Raw genomic sequence first — 15993 nt, forward strand, 5'->3', positions numbered from 1 at the left:
TAAAGTGTTTTGCGCTAATAAAGTAAATCAAACATGTTACTACAAATTGCATGGAATGAAGGCTTAGATTAATTGTGATTTATATTAGGATAATACCTTTCAGCGTGAACACACTCTTTTCCCGGTATGACTAATTTCGCTATAAATATTTGAACATGTCATGTTAGAAAAGGTATGATGACTTGTCGATACAGTGACATTATTAGGTGATATATCGTGGCATATCGTTCAGCAAAAACAACAATGTTTGCATTTCTGTTGATTTCAAGCAGGACAATAAGCAGCTTTACTGTCTATGGCATTTATTCAGCAGTATGCAGTCTGCAAGTCTATTTTCTGGACGGAGGTGACAACTGATTCTACACAGATACTCTCTCTTAATATCCATCCCTTATAAACATAACTATTTTATTATTGCATCTACAGAGTTCATGAGCGTATCTGATCCACCAACATTGTGTGGTCAAACTTGAAGTGTGTCTGTCCCAACAACCCTGTGTGGTCAAACTTGAAGCGTGTCTGTCCCAACAACCCTGTGTGGTCAAACTTGAAGCGTGTCTGTCCCACCAACCCTGTGTGGTCAAACTTGAAGCGTGTCTGACCCAACAACCCTGTGTGGTCAAACTTGAAGCGTGTCAGTCCCAACAACCCTGTGTGGTCAAACTTGAAGTGTGTCTGACCCACCAACCCTGTGTGGTCAAACTTGAAGTGTGTCTGACCCAACAACCCTGTGTGGTCAAACTTGAAGTGTGTCTGTCCCACCAACCCTGTGTGGTCAAACTTGAAGTGTGTCTGTCCCACCAACCCTGTGTGGTCAAACTTGAAGTGTGTCTGATCCACCAACATTGTGAAGTGTGTCTGACCCACCAACCCTGTGTGGTCAAACTTGAAGTGTGTCTGACCCACCAACCCTGTGTGGTCAAACTTGAAGTGTGTCTGACCCACCAACCCTGTGTGGTCAAACTTGAAGTGTGTCTGTCCCACCAACCCTGTGTGGTCAAACTTGAAGTGTGTCTGTACCACAAACACTGTCTAATCAAACCTAAAGTGTGTCTGACCAACCAACCCTGTCTGGTCAAACTTGATTTGCGCCTGCCCCAACAACCCTGTTTGGTCAAACTTGACACGTGTCTGTCCCACCAGCCCTGTCTGGTCAAACTTGAAGTGTGTCTGATATAACAGGCAATATTCGCATTAAAGCTGAAACATAGTTGATTTTTTACTTGCTTATTCTTTAATGTCGAACAAGCAGAATTATACTATAGTTATGAGTAAAAAGTTCATTTACGACTTTAAGCTAAGTTGTCACACACAGATACCTTAGAAACGTACTGGTGTACATATCAACATTCTAGCATTCTGGTTCTAAAAAAAGTTACATAACAACAAAAGCAAATTTACAAATGTTTACAGAGTTCGGGATGTATTTTGAATGGCTTATCTGTTCAATTGCTCTTTTTGGTACACGGGAAAATAATGAAACTATTTTCGCAGTATGTTATCATTCTCTCTTATAAAATGCTGGATTGAGAGAAATATGTTCAAACGACAGTCAGTCAGACAAAACGCAATTAACTAATCAACATTCTTCAAAATAAAATAGCTGTCGGATACATCATTCATATAATGAACTTTATTTTTCCCCTATAAGGCAAACAATTTGTCTTGATTTCAATTAACCTCCCCACAGAGTATTGACAACAAAGCATTTTGCACTTTAAAATAATGAAAATCTATCACTTAAAATCAGTTGATCCGTATATTTACAGAGTGAACGTGTGTTTTTACTGTTGCTTCTCAGAAAACCTCCGACGATCAATGAAGACAAGTAGAAAACTGCAGACTCATGCGGATTTTATGTTACTATTGTTTGCCTTTTCCCAAAGAGAAATCAATTTGTGAACCATTCTTTTCAACCTTACTGTTAGCCTGACGGGCTGGGAGATAACTTGCGGGGTTGGGGTTGGCCTCGTGGGTCTCTCCATCGGGACAAATCGTACTAAATCAATCCTTTAATAATTATGATTCTATAGGTTTATGTAGTGTTCATCATTGTTCGGACTAAATATAAGCCATTAAATAAAATTACAAAAGCCCGAAAGAAGTTATATGAACATGAACAAAATTATGGCAAAATAATCTATAATAAGGTTGGCCTCGAGAAAAAAACCTATTCAAAACAAAAAATATAACAGAAGAACACAAACAACAATCAACACTTTTATACTAATATGTTGTTATTAAAAGGTACATTACTATAACGAAAGTATTTATATATATGCATATTGCAGCCTTATTTTAGATGCAACTTGTTATTCTTTATTCTCATGATTGCTGAAATTTACAAAATAAGTAAAAAGTTTTACTCAATGTTGCACTATGTTTAAAGTGACACTCTTATTCAAAATCAATGCATACCCATGTATAACAAACATCAATTTTGAGTGATAAACCTTTAAATACTTACTAAATAATGCATTTATGGAAAATATTAATTACTGATAACAAGATTGTAACAGTGTATTTAATAGCTGAAAACCCCAAAATATTAAATGATTGGTGAATGCAAAACGATTTACAGTGATCTACAATAGTCTTATAAGGTAGAAACACCGTGTTTTCTGCACATTTCTTTCAAATTAAACTCTGAATCCTTCAGAACCATTGTCTTTGACATTTATTCATCCTTTCTAGTGTATTTAAACAATTTTATTAATTTTGGTAAATCCTGTTTGGGAGTAATAGTACATCTTTAATGCTAGGAAAGGCATATAATTGGTGGCTGATTAAGACAAGTTATAATATCGATGAACAACAACGTCAACATAAACTTACTCCCCTTTTTCAAGCGTCTCTAAAGAACATATTCTGGTTTACTCCTGCGGATGTATTTTTTGGCTTTTTCCAAAGAGAAAAAATATTTAGTGGATCATTTATTTCCGTGTTTGTTCACGGGATAAAACATAAAACAAAGTCATTGGGATTGCAACATAGAAACATTACCATTTACCAGTTTATCGATTATATGTTAAATGAGAGGTTTAGAGATTATTATTTTTTACTTATAAGAAAGCTTAAAGCTAATGAAACATCTCTTCTGTCACTCATTCGAGCTGTTCTTAAATATGTAAAAGTTGCTGTCAATGAAGACTTTAATAAAACACACTCACTTAAATGTCTTACGATGCTATTGTTAAATTGGTATATTTTTTCTTTTTTTTATATATTTTAAAAGTATGAAAACTCAGATATTTTTCTTCTACCATTTATTTTTCAAAAACCGTTTTCAAAATTCTAAATCAATGATAAACGCAACCATGTGGAACAATCGTTCGAATTTAAGACTTGCTGCTTTTTGCCTGCAGTGTTTCACTTGAGAATTCTTCTTAATATGTTTTTTTTTTATTACGATTGTTAAGAAAGTTACGTTTTTGGTAAAATCGCTGCAGTGCGTTCAGGAAGGCGTGTGTTTACAAAACGCTAGCGAACGTTTTGTTTTGTATCCCTGTTGCAACGCAACGCATATACTGCAACGGGGAACCAAACAGCAAACGTTCACCGCAAACAGGTTTACTGAACTCATGGCTGATGCAAAAGGAAACAGCGAATGACGTTTGCCCAGTGAAAGGATGAGCTTGTAACACGAAATATCCTCCTCAATCTAAGCGAAAGTGTTACATGTTAATAGATCGGTACCAGAATCTGTAGTCTCCATAACTTTTGTCGTGACTTGAGCTAATGAGTTTCATGTGACAGAGAATCATAAACAATGCCACCTCAAACACAAATAGCATTCAAAGCGCATTTATTCTTCATTTTAGCATGCACAGATTATTTACATGCACGTTTAAAAGGCATAAGTTATCCTTTTTTTGTAAAATGTCTTTGTCCTTAAAGCTAGGTATTGTTTTTATTCTAGTTATCTAGTAAACTTATACAACCTCATTTGTTTGCGTGCCATTCAAAACAATACTCGAAGGGTGAGGCGAGATATTTTACAATAATGTACGGCGTCAACTAGCGCACCATGGGCTTTGCAAGCACATAATTACAATGTAAAGTCGCTGTTTAACAACCCCTAGTAACAAACACAATTTGCAAATGTTCTCTTTTGAAAAAATAATTAAGTACAATAATGTGCAATTTTGTAAAATGAAATAACCTTGACCAAAGACTTATTAAAGTCTGAATCAAATAAAATTCCTAAAGGTAAAGCTCTAGCCAGTTTAATGTCTTTCGTATGTTAACATTGTATATTGAACACTCAATACCATGTAACAAAATATCAATATCAACACATTTGGAATCAGATGCATTTTCTTGTGTTTTTCCTAATCGAATTAATTATTCGACTCTATATGTTATAAACCAGTCTGCTTGTTGAACATTTGCGTCTTGGCATATGTCTGAAGCAACACTCTGGTACTTTGTTTTTACAGAGAAAGTCCATAGTAAATTTGTGAAATATGAGTACTCTTACAACAATGCTTTCCATACTTAAAGAAGTAGCCCGACTATTAACTGCACAACAGAGTTATGTTTGTGGCTTGGAGTTATCAAATCAATTTCTTTTGTGCCAAGAATTACGAAGATCCCCAACGTCAAAAGAAGCGATATTGTTATAGACCAGATAATATACATACCAATTTACACCTAGAATTAAATATCTTCAAACGAATCATTATGTACGTGAAAATTAGTGCCACAAATGATTTACTTCCTGTTTTTGTAGCGTTCATTAATCAAATAGGTTTTCAGAATTATTTTTACGTACATGTGTGTATGTGTATTATGTTTAATAATGTGATATATAAGGTTTTTTTTTTTTGTTTTTTTTTAAATCCAAACATAGATATGGAAGTCTTTAACCATGTCCCGACTGGACACGTCGAAAGTGAGTGTTTGGGCCATGGCGAACAATGTAGACTATATATCAATTTGCATATCTCAAACGACAACTTGTTTTGAAAACTTTGAGGCAGACAACTGCAACGTATAAGGCTTTAACATTGTTATAGGAAAATACCTCATTCATCATTCAAGTTGAAAGACATTGCTGTCAGAGTTAATGGATATTCAATACCTTTCTGCGACAGTACTGACATTGTGAAGGAAGTGTATACACACACATATACTGTTAACTTCCTGTTTCCGAGATATACGAATGGAATGATGGCTATTTAAAATATTCGGAGTGTTAATTTGTTACTATAATGTATATTGTTCTTTTGGCCATGATGTTCGTATGGTGCACTCCCTTTGTATGGTCTTCTTGTATTATGGAGAGAAACATTATGTTCTATATTTTACGTTTAAATCAGTATCAAAGTATTAGTACAAATGTATTATATGGATGATTGCATAAATTACAATGTCTTATAACATGCTGCACCTTGTTTCCGTCTTAATATAGGCAACAAGTATTGTTCATTATAACACATGTGTAATATAACTTTGCTCTATTTTTATTGGTCAATCGGCATGTTTGTAAACTTAATTGGCAAATAAATAACTGTTGAGTGTGGTGTTATGTTACCGATAGAGATAACATACTAACTATATGGTAAGAGTGGTCTAGTGGTATAGGTGTCCGCCTTTCACCCAAGAGGTTGTGGGTTCGATCCCCACCAGGGGTACTTTCTCATAGCCTCTCAATAAGGACACAGTACTGGTTTCTGCCCAGGAAACGGAATCGAGAGTGATTCTATACGCTATCAACTTTCGTCACAATCGAGCTGAAATAAATTAGTATAAACCAACATACTAACTTAAGATATTCCATGTCTTATGCCTTGTAACCCTACTAATGTATTAGTACACTTAATTAGAGGTAGATCGAATTGGTAGAGAATTGACCGAAGAATATATGTTAAACGTGTAACATTCGATCTTCGTGAATATACTGATCTTCGTGACTGAATCAATCCGCATCTCATCTCTAAGCTATGTTCTATTCATCGTTAGACCACTCAAGAGTGTATTATTAGCATATACGTATCCTCTTTATCAGATGTAGCTAACTGAATAAACTTTTGCATACAACAGGGGTATAATTTTATATCTTATATCACAAGATTTTTCTCTTGAACGAAGTCCTTTTCTAAGACTCGACACATTATGGTTTAGGCTTTGCCAATTTTCCACTCTCAATCTTAAATCGATTCAATGCGTAGATACAAGTCAGCTCGCTAAATTGTTAAAAACTTTTTTTGTATAAAACAAGCTTTTTTGTTATTAAACAATCCCACCAATAGACACTTGTCTTCCACTCCAGTTAATATTATCATGCATCATAAAACACCCAAAGGGTCTTCAATAATCACGTTACTACTAATACTAGCGATTTTTCCGATCGAACTAATTATCACTCGTACTTAAGTATTTAACCCAATCTTGAAATGTGTTTATATGGTATCTAATTGTCTGGTAAATTGCACGTCCAATCTCGCCACAAATAAAGTCATATATTTATGATACCGATAATTATTCCATCTAGATAATATCATTGCCAAGATGGTCAATTGCAAAATAAATGAGCCGAAATCTATTCTTTTGTCTCATATTTATATATGTACGAGAAGATAAAACACATTCTGAGTAATTAATTCTTCTGCTGATATTTGCTGTTTCATTTCATGTGTGATTCGTACAATCCCCTGCAACATGAAATCATTATGTATGTGTATTTAAAACCTTAACCTTTGACGAACAACAATTCATACAAACTGAACAAAACTTAAATAATTAAATGCTAAAAATGTTTAATGGCCAAAAGTATTGTTATATGCCGATTTGTCAAAATGCTTTGTGAAGTTGAAGTTGGTATATTATCTGTATATATTGTCGGTATATAACAAGTTGTGACATTAAACACCACATATCACTAAAAAGCACCAAACACAGGCTTTAACAATACCAGAATGATATGTTTATTGATAATATTGTTAGTACTATATGAATCGTTCATATGGTCAACGACATGGAACACATTATTCTATGACAAATATATTACCTAGTAAACACCTTCTAGAGAATGTCACAGCCAAGTTTGTTTGACCAAGACCAAATTGCTATATATAAAGTTTGCGAAATCTAAAATGGACCTTGTCCTCGGTTGTTTGTTGTTATTGTTGTCGTTGGTTTTATCGTTTCATTTCTCCGACCTATTCTTCAGCATCATCTTGTTCAAACCATGCGGCCTGTTTCGCTTATTGTTTTTTTTTTTCATTTCACCGATCTATTCGTCAGCATCAGCTTGTTCAAACCATGCGCCTTGTTTCGCTTATTGGTTGTATTTTTTTCATTTCTCCGACCTATTCTTCAGCATCAGTTTGTTCAAACCATGCGGCTTGTTTGAGACTTTGCCCCACAACATCTTTTTAGCTTTTTAAACTAGAGATTAATCATGATCCTACCAATTCTATATTCCAATGGTGAAAACCAATAAAATATTATTAGGGTATCAATGTTTGTTTATAAACGCTTAAAGTGACCAATAGACCACTTCTGACAGCAGCGTTGGTCCAATATCCAGCCTAATAAGTATCTGATTTGTTTCCATCTGTGGCTAATATAAAATAATATAATTAAATACATATATGGAAAACGTTATGTATCAGAAAAACAGTTCGCTTTATGACTTTTCCTTAACTCTTTTCATTCATTTCTGTATTGAATGGCAACTCATGTACTATCCTCCATGGTAGTGTTAAACTAAAGCATATCAATGCAAGAGAAGGCATTGAAGAAAGGATATATATATATATAGAGAGAGAGAGAGAGAGATCGGGGAATAACAGTGCTGAATAAATAACTGCGACTAAATTGATTATTCGTATCTGAATTCGAGGCCTTGTGTTTGTCATATCAAAACTTTAAACTTCTTTCAGTTTTAATCCCTACACATCTTGGCAAGTATCAAAGTTAACGGTTACAGATCGAGGTCAGATGTAGGAAAATGTGGCCACAATACTTGACCTGTTATTTTAATAAAAAGAACGAGTCATTAGAATCCGAATGTCGTTCAACGGATGGGCGCGTGAATAAATAGGAGTCAAACGAGTGATCTCAGTTCAGTAATTTCATGTTGGATTAACGTGTAACTGTTGCATGTGCTTGCTATTGCTATTTTGGGTTGGCGATGTCAAGGACAAAGCCATTGTTATAAAATATAGACCAACAATTTCCGTGTTATATTATTATTCATAAATGGTGATTAGTAATGAAACTTGGTATGTAGCGATCTCAAATGAGGTACCGTGGCATTGCATTAATGTTACGTGAGGTCAATGTGAATGTCGCTGTAACTTAAACAAACGGTTTCATCTTGATTTTTTGCTTCCACAAAATCATTATTAATGTCGACGTTTTATGAAGAAAATAAAGGGTATAGTTTAGTCATATTTAAGCGTACATACAATACAAATTTCTTGATTCAATACTTACTTACAACAACAATTTAACACGTATTTCAAATTCATTGTACATTGATGTATGACATGTTTTGAATCATTATTGTGAACCCAAAAGAAAAGCAACATATGGCTTATTTAAAAAAGAAGCTTAGTTATTGGCCAATGCAGCCATGAAACAGGCGGTAATTAACAGCATGAACGGTTAATTGACGGAAAGTGGCGTCTGTGAAGCTCTGTTATGCGTCTGATTCAAGTACATATGCGCCTACCCGAACACATTGTCTTTGAGGCAATTATTTCAACGCACTTTTTTGAATCGATGTCTCTGGTTAGTTATTAGGTATATTTCAAAACTATCACTTTTCACTTATCAGATACACATTTAATATCCATGTGTGACACTCACGCATAATTCAATTGAAATTCTTGATATTACAATTTTTTCCGTACTTTCTTTAATAAGATGACTCTTATATTTGCGAAGACAATACACGTATGTGCTTTGAAATCCTTCACCTTCACGTACAACACATGAACGAATGTACGTGTTAATGTATACAGTTGTAAAAGCGTTCGATGGTTCTGTGACTTCCTTCAGAACGAGATGTTTCCACACAGGCTTCGGCCAAACAGTTACTGGACCTGATCGGCCTCCATCTTCTATTCTTGGTTGAAGTATTGGTGAACATTTGTAGCGTACTATTTTGAAATGGAGATTTCATACGAACTATTTTACCTTTCAAAACCCATTGTGTTCAACATGAAGAAATCCTGTAAACACGCAAAAAGGCATTTAATCATTATTAATATAACTTAGCACGTTCATTTTTATTCGCTTGAGGAATTCACAGACTTCACGATTCAGTTTAGTGTTTGCCACTATTAAGTAAATAAAACATGTAACTACATACGATTTTGTGAACAATTATGATTTAAGTTAGTACCACTCCGTTTAGCGCAAAAAGGTCTACTCTCAGTTAAATCATTACACTATACATATGTAATCATGTTATGACAGAAATGGCAAGGTTAGGCATTTTTATTTACCAACTAAAACAGTTGTATGTCACGATATTATTATGATCTGTATAGTGTTCAATACTTGAAGGAAATTACAAACAACATGTGTGTACTTGCATAGCGTTGAGTAATAACAGAACATGCTGGCACTTATGACGATATGTATGTGTGATCCTTGGACGAACGTGAAGGGCTGATTTCACACATAAACCCTCTGAAATGCTGGAATGTCCATCCTTTACAAGGAAACTATTTCGTATATTCAGACGTCATGAAACTTGTCTTAAACACCTTTCCAGACTGATTTTAAGACGTTATTATGTCTCCAGGCATTACATGTACTAGACTATGTATAATATAGGAACACATTGTTATCGATAAGAGCGGTTCAGAACAAAAACCGCATTTTTATCAAATCTTCAAAAATAGATATGCACTAAAAATTGTCAAGAATTTTTCTCATATCTTTTTAAAATAATAAGATATTTAAATAGAACTGAGTATAATTATAATGTCTCGCCGCCATTTTGTTTGTCTGTTTATGGTGCAGTAAATTTTCATGTAATAATTTCTCAACCATGCAACGAAACTGCAAATTCTCAGACAGGCTATAAAACAGAGAAATTGTTATGTTACGTTGAAGCTCGACCTTTTTCTCTCTCAACAATCAATGTTGATTATAACCAAATTAACTATCTTTATAGACAGAACTAGAAATAATGTGTTTGTATTGAGTTATATTATTTAGACACAGAGCCATTATCCGGTCGTTTACGATGTGTTATCGGTCTACATTTCCATATTTGGCCCAAAAACAAATTAGTAAAGGGCGCCATGTTTGTAACGATAATACGTAATGATTATGAGTTGTTGCGTGTTGTACTAATGCCGTCCAAAACATATTGTTACATACAATGTTATATAAGAATCATTTTAACGTTTTGGTTTTGTTAAGAATTTTGAATAAACATATTTAAGTACCAAACATATATATCAAATTCATGTTCAACGAGTTCAGACAATTTTCTTGAATATGGAGTTGACATGAATGGATGGCGAACTATTTTCGAGATGTCGATCACTATCTACTCTAAGCTCTAAAGTAGCGGGTTCTTATGAAAGTGTTTAAATGCCAGTAATCAGATACAAGCAATGAACGTAACTTATATATAATATATATATTTTGCAGAATCTTGTTTTTTGGTTGTTTTGTTGTTGGTTGTATATTTTCATTTCTCCGACCTATTCTTCAGCAACATCTTGTTCAAACCATGCGGTTTGTCTCGCTTATTGGTTGTATATTTTCATTTCTCCGACCTATTCTTCAGCATCAGCTTGTTCAAACCATGCGGCTTGTTTCGCTTATTGGTTGTATATTTTCATTTCTCCGACCTTTTCTTCAGCATCAGCTTGTTCAGACCATGCGACCTGTTTGAGACTTTGCCCCACAACATCTCTTTTGCGTTTTACCTAAAACAAACAAAACAGTTTGTCTTATTTACTTTTACTCGACATCAAATTGTTAACAAAGCATTCAGTAAATTAATATAATAATGAACATATATTAGTTAAAATCAGTGTGTCCGTGCATCTTCCAAGTGCAAGTGTGTCTTTTCCTGTTGTTTACCGTAGAAATATCCACTGATCAACTAGAAAACTGCTGACTTTAGCAGATATTCTGTTCGCCTTTTTACAAAGAGAATACAAATTCTGGCTATATCAGTCAATATCAGTCTGCACAACTTTTTACCTTACGTGCTTGGAAACGCTGTTGTCCTTGCCGCTCAATCAGTCAGTATTTTATATGGTTTAAGTTTTCGTTATTGTCAAAATGAAAAAAAAAATAACTAGAGTGGAGCCGTACGAACTTTAGTTTTATCATGGCAAATAAGCTGTATACAGTAAGGTCAATGCACGTTATATAATTTGTCCGAGAAGAAATAAAACTGCAACGCAATTAAAATTGAGATATGGTTAAACTATTTATGCAAAGAAGCACTTTGACATAGTGGTTTCCAATATCACCGTGAAAAAGACAGGCACTATTATTGCAAAACTTCAATGGCCCTTTTCATTTGGAACGTGAGTGATTCGACAGTTTTCGATATATTGTAAGAAGAAATGGAAACCGTAGTTTTGTAGCTGCACTCTCACAGATTGCACGTTTTGACAATTTTACTATTTTTTATCTTGGAATGAGCCGATTTTTTGCGAAAGTGCATGGAAACCATTTATATAAGACTGCTGAAAAAATATTAGTTCGCAGATCTTTATATGTAAGTTCAAAAAATGATGTTTTATGCATTTTTCTTAAACCGTTAGTAACGGTTTTTGTCAGCAATCTTATATCATTGGTTTGCAGATATTTACGCAAAAAATTGCCCTTTCCAAGACAAAAAAATAAAAAAAGTGCAGCTTTAATAGATTGTAAAGTTTTCATAAGTACAACACTGATGGCATTAGTCCATGTTGGCTTTTCCTATTTATCATTTTTACTATATAAAGAATGAGCGATCTTTAATGTTGTTTATGTTTCAAGAATATATTTGAGACAAAATGCTCAATATTTTCCTCTTTTAAACAATTCAGCTTTCATCAAAACACGAATGGTTATTTTGTTTTACATCTCTGTTAACATGGTGTTCACACACAAACAAAACCAAAAGGCATGTGCACTAATTTTGGCTTGATCTCTTCTGTTCGCAAGACATATTGTTGAACTGTTTTGAATTACATCACATAAGTAATTTCAGAACATTTGTGATTGAAAAAAAGCATCTAATGTCCCAAGCTTTTATAACAGGATCATTGGCTCCTAGCCTTAATATATAAGAGTTACAACGGCTGCAATCTTTCGTTTCTCATTTGCAAACGTCTATGAAAATCTGCATCAATCAATGAAAAGAAAACTGCTTACTGTCTTCCATTTGTTGTTTGCATAAAAATAAGTTAAATAAGAAGACAAATTTCGACCAAAGCAAAGCATTAATGGTGTAGACACACAGTATTTCCATTTCTTATATATATATAATAAACAAGCTTCTGTGGTGTATTTAAAGAATACATTTGGTAACGTCAACTTTTTGATATTTTTAGCAAAAACGTTCCATTTTCGAAAGTCTTTGAAAATCTCCAACAAAAAATGAAATGAAATACCAGAAAACTGCTGACATTTGCAGATTACTTGTTTGCCTTTTTATCAAGAGTTCTCTCGGAATAACATGGCACACATTTGTTCTGCTATATGTTTCAAAACTAATAAACCTGTCAGTGAACTTTACAGATCCGACGAGAACAAAAACAGTTGGATATAATTTAATATTGGAACAAATAATGATGTTTATGCAAGCGAGAATTCAATATAAAATGAATATCAACATGTCTGTACACATACCAGACAGAATTGATACAGAAGTACAATTGTAACTTATGATTATCCGATTCTACTCAAGGTTGCAGACAATAACAAGAGGAGAAGTGCTATGAGAATTTTTACGACTTTATGTAAAAAAAAGCTGGATATTTGTATTCAGTTAAGGGCCTTCCACACTACAAATATTGGAGGGAAAGGCAAAAAATAAAAAAGCTTCAAAAGTTCTTGTATTATTTAGTTTTGATACCCGATCTTTTTCTGGAGTAAAACAAGCATCTTTTGTGACATGTTTTGCGTTGTTAAGAATTTGACCTACTTTAACGAAAGAAGATTTGATCAGATTTTGGATAAAAAAGCATTTACTTTTTTTTGGAAAAGTCATTTTGACATTATAAGTATATTTTTATGTCAAAATGCTCCAGACTACCCAATCAACAAGTTCTTGGGGTTTCTTAATAATATATTTTCAAATAAGAAAGATATATAATGAAATTGTGATTAATAGAGGATTAAAAACATTTCCTGGTTACAAAAATGCAAATATCTTTCTTAAAATAGAAGCAATCAAGACAAGGCCGCAAGAGATTGATGACTATTTTTCATGAAAACATATTTATTTTATATATTTATTATATAAAGACATTTCTACAGGAAATATGATTTTTAAAATATTTTTTACGTTTGGTCCTACAAACGATTTTTGCACTGTGGATGACCCTTATTCAGCATTCAAGATATTCAAGACAAATTCAACGATGGAATTGTGGTACATCTAAACACTTACATTGCGGAGACTCACATTCAACAATAAAGATCATAGCTGTTGACTTAACCGCTTGTTTTCCCAAGATATTGTTCAGAAAAAAAGAAACATAACTTTAAATATGTAATTAAAACTTTTGTTAATAAAAAAGGAATATCATCTAGCAATAAAGACATAATCATTAGTCTTTATTTTGAAAAGGTACCATACATAATGCAAGTTTTGAATAACTATAACGACGACTTTCTAATGCTTCCCGTTTGCAAGCTTTTATGCAAATCTCCAGCAATAAACGAATACACTCAAAACTGCTTACTCTTGCAAATTTGTTATTTGCATTTTCCAAAAACAAATCATTGTCAATCTATTCGTGCGTACCCGTTTGCTTGACAGACTGGGATAGTACTAGCGAGCTCAGTTGGCCTTGCGGTTCATTCCATTGGGACAGATATTCCGGAATAATGTGGCGATCAATAGTCCTGTTGTATGTTTCTATAGGTTTATGCAGTGTTCGTATTTGTTGAGACGGAATTGCAGTCGTAAAATGAAATTCTCAAAAGTCTGAATGTAGCCATATGGACGCAAGTGTGATTGGGGCAAAGGAACCTTCTACTACAATTTACCTAGACCGCACCCTATAAAGAACATTTCCAAATAGAATTAAAACAATGTATACAATTTAACATTGGGACCGAAACTGATGTTTTCTTTGAAATGGAAGGGAGAACATGATATTTATGGTTGCAGAGAATAACAAGAAGAGGTGTTGTGAATTTTACGACTGTATTTGGACAAAAAGCTCAGTATTTATCTTAGAATCTATATGTAAATCTTATAGTCAATAAAGCTTTTACGTACTCAAATTCAACTGAAAGTTAAAATGAGGCTGCCTTATAATAAGCTATAATATAATTGATGTTGAATCGACATCTTCAATATATTCCAGAAAAGGGGTAATACATCTAAAATCTGTAATTAAAACAGTTGTTATTTAAAAATATCAATAACACCAAGCGAGTACAAGAGAATCGGTTATTCCTAATTTGAGAAAGCAAGACTATTGACTTTGAAAATCTACAACGACGAAATTCTGATGCTTCTGTGAAACTTCGCGCCGATCAATGGAGACAAATAGGAAACTGCTGATTCTTGCAGAATCGTTCTTTGCCTTTTCCAAAAGGAAAACAAATATTGGGTCATCTATTTCTGCGTAACTGTTTGCCTGACGGTCTAGGAGATTACGAGCGAGGTCGCTGTTGGCCTGGAGGGTCATTCCATCGGGACAGATCTGACCAAATAATGTGGCAATCAATAGTCCTGAATTAGGTTCTATAACGAGGGGTGAATGCGAAAAGGTTCTAAGTGACATTAAATAAAGAAGCAGTTAGAACCTTTTCGCTTTCATCCCTCGATAAGTTTATGCATTTTTCGTTATTACTTGTTGGAAATGGCAGTCGTAAAATAAAATTGTCTAAAGCCTAAAGGAAGCCATAGTGACCTTAATTTTAGTGAAGCGTTTGGCCTAAAACATGCCATCATAAAACGTTCCAAAAAAGATTAGCATTTAATCAAAGAGTGTAACTACTTATATGGCAGTTAATAATATAAAAACGCTTTTTACCAATAATCGCTCAGATATATATACCTATTGGACATGCACAGATGTCATTGAAGTTTTAAATTTTTTACTTAATAATTCTTTCCTAAAATTCGGTAAATGTTTATAGAAACAAACCATTGGCATTCCTATGGTTGCCAATTATGCACCTTTACTTGCAGACCTCTTTTTATACTGCTTTGAACGTGAATATATGTTGAAATTATCTAAGTCTGGAGATCTCGCTCGTGTCTGGATAATCCTGTGTTTATAGATAATATTCAATCGATAAACCCTTCATAATTGCAACTTAATAGATCTAATACGTCCGCTTTAAAAGTATCCTATTTAGATCTGCAACTCGAAGTAAAGGAAGATATATTGATTATCAATTTATGATAAACGTGATGATTTTAATTTTAAAATGATTTATTACCCTTCTTTAGATGGAGATGTTCCTAGTTCATCATCATATGGTGTTTTATTTGCACAGTTGATAAGATTTGCTAGAATATGTACAAATGTCAAAAATATGACGTAAAAACTTAAAAACAGGGTTTCAGATATTATAAATTAAGGACAACTTTCTCAAAATTCTCAAAATGTGTTAATGGTCATTATAATCTTATATAAAAGTAGTTTAAAGTACAATAGTAGTCTGAAATCGTTAATTGCTAATAGTATTGCTCATCCCGATTTTTATGGTGATGTTTTAAAGAAAATTCGTAAAATTAAAATGTTTCCAGCAGGTAGTTGGGCAGATAGACTCAATGAATTACTTGGATTTTATTTAAAACCGTGGATATAAAGGCAATACTTTGAAGAG

General features: G+C 33.6%; 1 protein-coding gene across 1 annotated transcript in view; it reads left to right on the forward strand.

The window, feature by feature from the left end:
- Positions 1–15993, forward strand: part of LOC128218036 (uncharacterized) — a 93887-nt gene that overhangs the window by 14419 nt on the left and 63475 nt on the right. The gene's annotated exons all lie outside the window — the stretch shown is intronic.

This window comes from Mya arenaria, chromosome 14 (assembly GCF_026914265.1).
Source record: "Mya arenaria isolate MELC-2E11 chromosome 14, ASM2691426v1".
NCBI classification, from domain to species: domain Eukaryota; kingdom Metazoa; phylum Mollusca; class Bivalvia; order Myida; family Myidae; genus Mya; species Mya arenaria.